At 41.9% G+C, this 7421-nt stretch overlaps 2 non-coding genes across 2 annotated transcripts; both read left to right on the forward strand.

The window, feature by feature from the left end:
• Window positions 1–392: 392 nt before the first annotated feature.
• Window positions 393–587, forward strand: LOC122942737. The gene has a single exon (XR_006390677.1). It is a non-coding gene; the product is annotated as a U2 spliceosomal RNA (small nuclear RNA).
• Window positions 588–6509: 5922 nt separating this feature from the next.
• Window positions 6510–6703, forward strand: LOC122942659. Its single transcript, XR_006390622.1, has one exon. It is a non-coding gene; the product is annotated as a U2 spliceosomal RNA (small nuclear RNA).
• The last annotated feature ends 718 nt before the right edge of the window (window positions 6704–7421 follow it).

Genomic DNA, 7421 nt, shown 5'->3' on the forward strand with positions numbered 1-7421 from the left:
TCGGGTTCGGATCCCGAACCCGAACATTTTCGGGAGGTTCGGCCGAACTTCTCGAACCCGAACATCCAGGTGTCCGCTCAACTCTAATAGAGTGTTGTGGTTATTTTTGACATGCGTGAAGGAAGTATTGTAGGATACAAGGAACTTATATGTATACAAAAAGGAGATTTTTGAAGTGGATGATTGTGTAAGGTTGGTTATGAGTAAATTGTATTTTTTTTTTATAGGTTGGATTTAGAAAATGGGTTGGATGCAGAAGGCTCTTGGAAAATTTTGAAATGGAGATTCTTGGTTTAAATGTTAAATTTAATAAATTTGTACCATGATGATGAGTTTGAAATGATTTGGTAAAATGGTAGTTCCTTTGTTTAAGGAATATTTCCTGCTGGTGAATCATTTCAACGTGAATGGTTTAAAAAAAAAAATAATAATAATCTGTTCCTATCAGTTTAATATCTGATACGTCCCCTATCTGGGGACCATATATTAAATGGATTTTTCGAACAGGGAGATGGAAAAAGAGCTTGCTCTGTCCACTCCACGCATTGACCTGGTATTGCAGTACCTCCAGGACCGGTGCACCCCTTCTATTCCAGTATGAAAAAACAGAATGAAATTGAGTGATGGAGTTCAAGGATCCTTCCAGCAAGCAAGTGGAAAGTTGCTGTGCCCTGCCTCTGGAGTCTGTCCTGCACTTCAGCTTCTCCTTCCTCTGTGAGGGTTTTGCAGTGCTGCTTTCTGCATCCCTGCTGCTGCATCTAGCCTGTCAATCTGTTAATTGCATCACCTGTGTGTGGGTTTGTTCCAGCACCAAGCAACCCAGCCAGTCACCTCTCCTCACAGTCCAAATCCAATTAAGATTGATGGCTTAATTGTTGTGTTAATTGGCTTATCACCTGAATGAAGTGTTTGGATATCACCTGAATGCAGTTTTTGGACCTCCACTCCGTGCACCTCTCTTTTGATTTGGGCCTGTTGTGCACACCTGGGCAGTCTGCTGAGTTATTCCTTTGAATTGACCCTTTTGTAGCAAGTTGGCTTGATGTAACCAATTTTGTTTTCCTAGTGCTTTATTAAATAAGTAAAGTTTGTTTGCCTGTGTCTCCCTCTTGTGGATCTTTGAAACTGGATGACTTGTAGGCTAAAATGTAGTCCAGCACTTCCTATGTATCAGCAACAGCTGGAACTACATTGTCTGGCCAATGGACGGAACACTGCATGTGTCACAAGAGGCCTGTCAGGTCACTGGATGATATCACAAGGGCCCTGATGGAACACTCAACAATGGGGCAGTGACATCACAATCAACAATGCATACAGCCTTTCTTTTTTTTTTTTTTTCTTCACACTACTACTCTCCATTCACTCCTCATGCGTGTTTCTGCTTGGCGTTCTTTGGCACCAGGAATTGCGTGCGACGAAAAGGCGTGACCAGAAGTTGTGGGCGGAGCTATGCAGATACGAAAAACACGAAGTAGAGCATGCTGCTGATTCCAGCGCGTAGGACGCACGTTTTCCCTGGTTTGTGAGAGAGAGAAGCCTCCCGGACTGTGTTTGGGGCTGAGGCCTGTAGACTGTTGCCTTGAGAAGTGCTCTGCGTTTGCGAACAGCGGCCCCGTTGTCGAGGCCGAGCGGGTTATCGCTTCTCGGCCTTTTGGCAAAGATCATGGTCTTGCCAGAAGGTCTTCCGACCATGCTCTTGGCCCTGCAGCTTATCTAAAGCTGCTCGCTACTATTGGGAGAAGGGAGGACACCCGGAAAGGCGATCAGAAGACTGGAGATGGGCGTACGTATCGACCACGCTAGGACCGGAGATTTCCGGGTCCGGAATGCTTTTGCGATTTCTGTGGAGGAAGGAAAGAAGGACAAGTTCACGGATGAATTCCTTGTAAAAGAAGTACTCTTTAAAACTTTAAATGTCAAGATGCTTGATGTCTTATGCTTACAAGATAGAATTGGTGGACGCCGTGTGTTGGTTTTAACTTCCATTGGAGCTTGCCATAACCTATACATGTACTTGGAAACTAATAAAAATATCCCAGACCTGGATGGGTTGACCTTTACCATATTGCACAATAGAGATGTGCACCAAGTCGTCTTCATGTACAACCCATATGTGGACACCGATGACATTTTCCTGGTTTTGACCAAGTATTGTGAAAAAGTTACTTACTCGCATAAGATCATGGGCAGCCACGGGTTATGGACAGGAAAGCATAAATATTTTGTGAGATTTCGACCTGATCCTTTAAGCCCGGGTGGAATGAGCCATCCTCCTCAAAGTTTAAAGCGTATGGACACATACAAGAGTACTGTGATCAAAGTGCTGTTGTTTGCTCAAAATGCCACAAAGAAGGGCATGTTACGAAGGATTGCAAAAATCCCATCATCTGTAACCTTTGCGAAAAAGAAGGTCACGCGTTCAAGGATTGCCCTTCCCAGGGTTTCAGACCAAAGAGTACGTATGCAGATGGTGTCAGGGCAAGAGCTAAAGGGCCTCCACAGGAGGCAGAACAGTTACCGCAGACTTCAGAGCAATCTTCCCAGATGCCAGTTCGGTCACAGATCAACATGAAGCCGGCTGAGAATATTTAGCAGTCCACTCATCCTATTGCCTTGGATGAAAATAGAGAAAATGTGGAGATGGATATCTTTCAAGCAGAGGAGTTTCCCCAAATTTTCGGAGCAGATTCAAATCTCAGTGGAGAAGGGGAGGCGCTCTCTCCCTTAGGTAGTTCTCCGAAGTTTGGTTGGGACGAAATGGAGGAACCACATGATGAGGAGAAAAGAGAGCAAGGAGACCTGGTGTCCACCAGTGCCTTTATATCACCTATCCTGAGACCGGCAGAGGAAATCTTGGATGCCGTTGTAAAAAAAACCTGCTTACTACCTCCACAGTGCACCGAACAGGAGCAAAGTCCGATTAGACAGGATGTATATCCTACCTCGTGTATTCCCGAAAATGCTGCCTATTTGAATGATGCAAGGGCCAGAGACTTCGCCTCTGGAGGCCAACCTCCAGGCGGGATAGGATGATAAAAATTGTGGGATACAGACAACTATACCCGAAATAACATCTTATAATGGGTAAAACTGAACTCAATGTTATATCTCTGAACGTGAGGTTATTGAAAACTAAAGCCAGACGAACTGCTGTCTTTGACTGGATTGAAAAGCAAAAGGCAGATATTGCTTGTTTACAAGAGTGCGGCATTGCTGAACCGGTGCCTGCTAGTGAGTGGACTCATGGGGGCTCAGTATGGTCTGGCTCCTGTGTAAATAGAAACAACGGTGTTGGGATTCTATTATGTAATAAAGACTGTTCTTTTGAGAATTATACGGTGGTGGAGGCGGGAAGGTGTGTTATTGCCATGATTAACTATAAAGGGTGGAGGGTGAGGGTAGTCAATGTTTACTGTCCTACGGAGAAAAAGGAGCGTCTAGAACTGTTAGAGAAGTTGAATATTTTGTTGTTAGGCAGGATGCCGACAATTTGGTTAGGGGATTTTAATTGTACGGTTTAAGGGGAGAAGATAGACATAACAGGGAATAAGTTGCGTAAAATTGTGGCAGATCTTTCCTTAGTTGATGCAGCTTTGACGCTAGGAAAGCCACCACCTGCCACCTATAAAGCAGACAGGGGGGGCATTACGTCCAGGATTGATTTTGTTTTTTTGTCCAAGTGTTTAAATTGTAAAAAAATGCTACAGTTTGATGTTATATTCACTGATCATATGTGTTTGTCTGTTTGTGTGGAAGGTGATGAAGAGACTAGGTATGGTAGGGGTGTATGGAAATTAAATATGGTTCTGTTGGAGGATGAGATCGTGATGAGAGGTTTTAAGTGTCAGTATGAAAGGTGGAAGCTGAGAAAGAATGATTTTGTGAATGTGTTACTTTGGTGGGAATGGATAAAGTCAAGAATTAAGCTCTTTTTTAAGAAATGGGCCTATAAAAGAGCAAGAAGGCTGAGAAATGAATACAAGGAATTAAATTGGAGGATTGAGTGGTTGAGGAGGTGAAAGATCTGTTAGAGGATGCAAGAAGGAAGAAGAATTTGTTTATGGAAAGGAAGGGCAAAGAGATTATTCTTAGGACGAAAGTTGATATGATTGAAAAGAATGAAAAATTTTCTAGATTTTTCTTTAAAAAAGTATGTGATAAACGGAAGGATATGGGGGAATTGATTAAGAACAGTGGTGAGTGTGTTAGTGGTAAAAGTGTGATTGGTGTAGTGGAAGAGTTCTATGAGAAGTTGTATGAGGAAAAATGGATTGATGAAGGTCTAATGTGGGAGTTATTGAATGGTTTGGATCAGAAACTTAGTGTGGATAGTCAAGTCTTGTTGTGTAAGGATATCTCGATAGAGGAAGTAAGAAAGATTGTTTGGAGCTGCAAAAAAATAAGACGCCGGGTAAGGATGGATTGCCGATTGAGTTGTATATGAGAATGTGGGAGTGGATTGGGAAAGATTTTATGGAGGTTTGTAAGTATATGTGGGAGAATGGAGAAATAGGTAAGTCTATGAAGGAGGGTGTGGTGGTTTTGATTTTTAAAAAAGGTGATAGAAATAAGGTAGAGAACTGGAGACCTATCACGTTATTAAATGCAGACTACAAAATTTATACTAAGTTGTTGGCGACTCGGATGCGGGATATGGTTGGTGAGGTTGTGAATGAGAGTCAAGTGTGTGCTGTGCCCGGTAGGAGTATGAGTGGGAATTTAATTTTGTTGAGAGATGTGATTGGTAACTGTATGTATAGAAAACAGAAATGCATGTTGTTTTCAATTGATTTTGAAAAAGCGTATGAAAGAGTAGCTCACCGATTTATGTTTGTTGTGCTAGAGTGGATGGGGTTCCCAAAGAGTTTTGTGGATAGTGTGAAGAGTTTATATAGGAATGTGTCGAGTGAATTTTTGATCAATGGTTGGTTGAGTAGAAAAGTGAATGTGCAGAGTGGTGTGAGGCAGGGCTGTCCTATGTCGCCTGTACTTTTTATTGTTGTGATTGAGTTGTTAATGTGTTTGGTAAGAAAGGATAAGGTGATGAAAGGTATGTTGATTCCAGGGAGTATGGGTAAAACTGTTAAGGTGCTAGGATATATGGATGACGTTGTGATTGTTAGTGATAGTTTGGCTACTATGAGGAGAGGGAGGTTATGGCTGGATATGTTTTGTGGGGTGTCTGCTTTTAGAGTGAATTGGAGTAAATGTAGTTTTAAATGTTTTGGTGATAGGAGTATCTGTTTGGAGAATGTGAAGAATGAGAGTGGGGATGTGAAGGTGTTGGGTATCCGATTTAATGATGATTTGAAAGGGAAGGAGAGTTGGGAGGAGTGCAGAAGAAAGATAGAAAAAAAGATACATTTTTGGAGAATGAGAGACCTTTCGCTGTCAGGGAAAGTGTTAATTATCAAGGCAGTCATTTTGCCAATAGTTCTTTTTGTGGCTGGAGTTTATCCCGCGTGTTCAAAGAAAGTTAAGAGAGCAGAGAAATTGTTTTTTTCTTTCCTTTGGGGAAGTTGTATGGAAAGACTGATGAGAGAGCATGTGTATAAAAGATGTATGAATGGGGGCTTGGATTTTCCAAATTCTGAAATTTTTCTTGGTTTAAATTATATTAAAAAAATTGTGTGTCTGGTGGAAAAACAAAACAATTGTGCTTATATGATGAAGTATATGGCTGGATGGATGATGTATGGTCTGAGGTGGTGTAAAAGGGATGCTAGAGTGCCTGTGTCGTTCAAATGTCCGGTGTGGTATGAGGTGATTGAGAGATTTATCAGAAAATATGATTTATTGGCTGTAGGAATGAATGAGTTTAAGGATAAGAGGAAAGTGATGGCGAAAGTTAGACAAAGTGAGAATGCATGTGATATTGTGGGGCTGAGTTCAGATGTTGCAGTAAGTGTGTGGAAGAAATTGTTGACTGCTGGTATATCAAACAGACAAAAAGACATTGTGTGGATGGGGTTTCAAAACATCTTGCCAGTACGTGAGTTTCAGAAAAGAAGAGATCTAGTGAGAACAGAAACTTGCCCAAGGGAAGGTTGTGGGGAGGATGAATCTGTAAGACATTTGTTTTGGGAGTGTGGGTATGCAAATGAAGTATGGAGAAGTGTGGGTGTTTTAGTGAAAGAATTGACGGGTGTGGCGAATCTGGATTGGAAAGTTGGGTTGTTTGGTATTGGTGCAAGTGGGAGGATAAATGAAAGAATTTTGTGGTTCATTATGGTTTGTATTATGGAATGTCTGTGGGATGTAAGAAATTTGTTAGTCTTTAAGAGAGAAATTGTGCCTGTGAATGAGTGTGTAAAATTATTTTTGTCTAGGCTCTATGTAATTTATGTGTGGGATAAACAGTACGGTGGTGGCTTGGATTCTGAGGGAATGTGGAAGTTCAAAAAGTGGAGATTTTTGATCAAGTATTAATTTAGACGATGTACGGGTCTTGTATTTGGTTTTGGTGTTGTTTTTCTGTATGGTGTTGAGTCCTGTATATGTAAACTTTGAATTTTTGTTAAAAATAAAAATAAAAATAAAATAATAATCTGTTCTTATCAGTTTAATATCTGATACGTCCCCTATCTGGGGACCATATATTAAATGGATTTTTCGAACAGGGAGATGGAAAAAGAGCTTGCTCTGTCCACTCCACGCATTGACCTGGTATTGCAGTACCTCCAGGACCGGTGCACCCCTTCTATTTTAGTATGAAAAAACAGAATGAAATTGAGTGATGGAGTTCAAGGATCCTTCCAGCAAGCAAGTGGAAAGTTGCTGTGCCCTGCCTCAGCAGTCCTGCACTTCAGCTTCTCCTTCCTCTGTGAGGGTTTTGCAGTGCTGCTTTCTGCATCCCTGCTGCTGCATCTAGCCTGTCAATCTGTTAATTGCATCACCTGTGTGTGGGTTTGTTCCAGCACCAAGCAACCCAGCCAGTCACCTCTCCTCACAGTCCAAATCCAATTTAGATTGATGGCTTAATTGTTGTGTTAATTGGCTTATCACCTGAATGAAGTGTTTGGATATCACCTAAATGCAGTTTTTGGACCTCCACTCCGTGCACCTCTCTTTTGATTTGGGCCTGTTGTGCACACCTGGGCAGTCTGCTGAGTTGTTCCTTTGAATTGACCCTTTTGTAGCAAGTTGGCTTGATGTAACCAATTTTGTTTTCCTAGTGCTTTATTGACCACTTCAGCCCCGCTAGCTGAAACCCCCTTCATGACCAGAGCACTTTTTACACTTCGGCGCTACACTACTTTCACCGTTTATCGCTCGGTCATGCAACTTACCACCCAAATGAATTTTACCTCCTTTTCTTCTCACTAATAGAGCTTTCATTTGGTGGTATTTTATTGCTGCTGACAATAGACTTCCTGATCACCCGCCTGTCATTGATCACCCCCCTGGTAAGGCTCCAT

The sequence above is a fragment of the Bufo gargarizans genome, chromosome 6 (genome assembly GCF_014858855.1).
Source record: "Bufo gargarizans isolate SCDJY-AF-19 chromosome 6, ASM1485885v1, whole genome shotgun sequence".
In the NCBI taxonomy this organism is placed as follows: domain Eukaryota; kingdom Metazoa; phylum Chordata; class Amphibia; order Anura; family Bufonidae; genus Bufo; species Bufo gargarizans.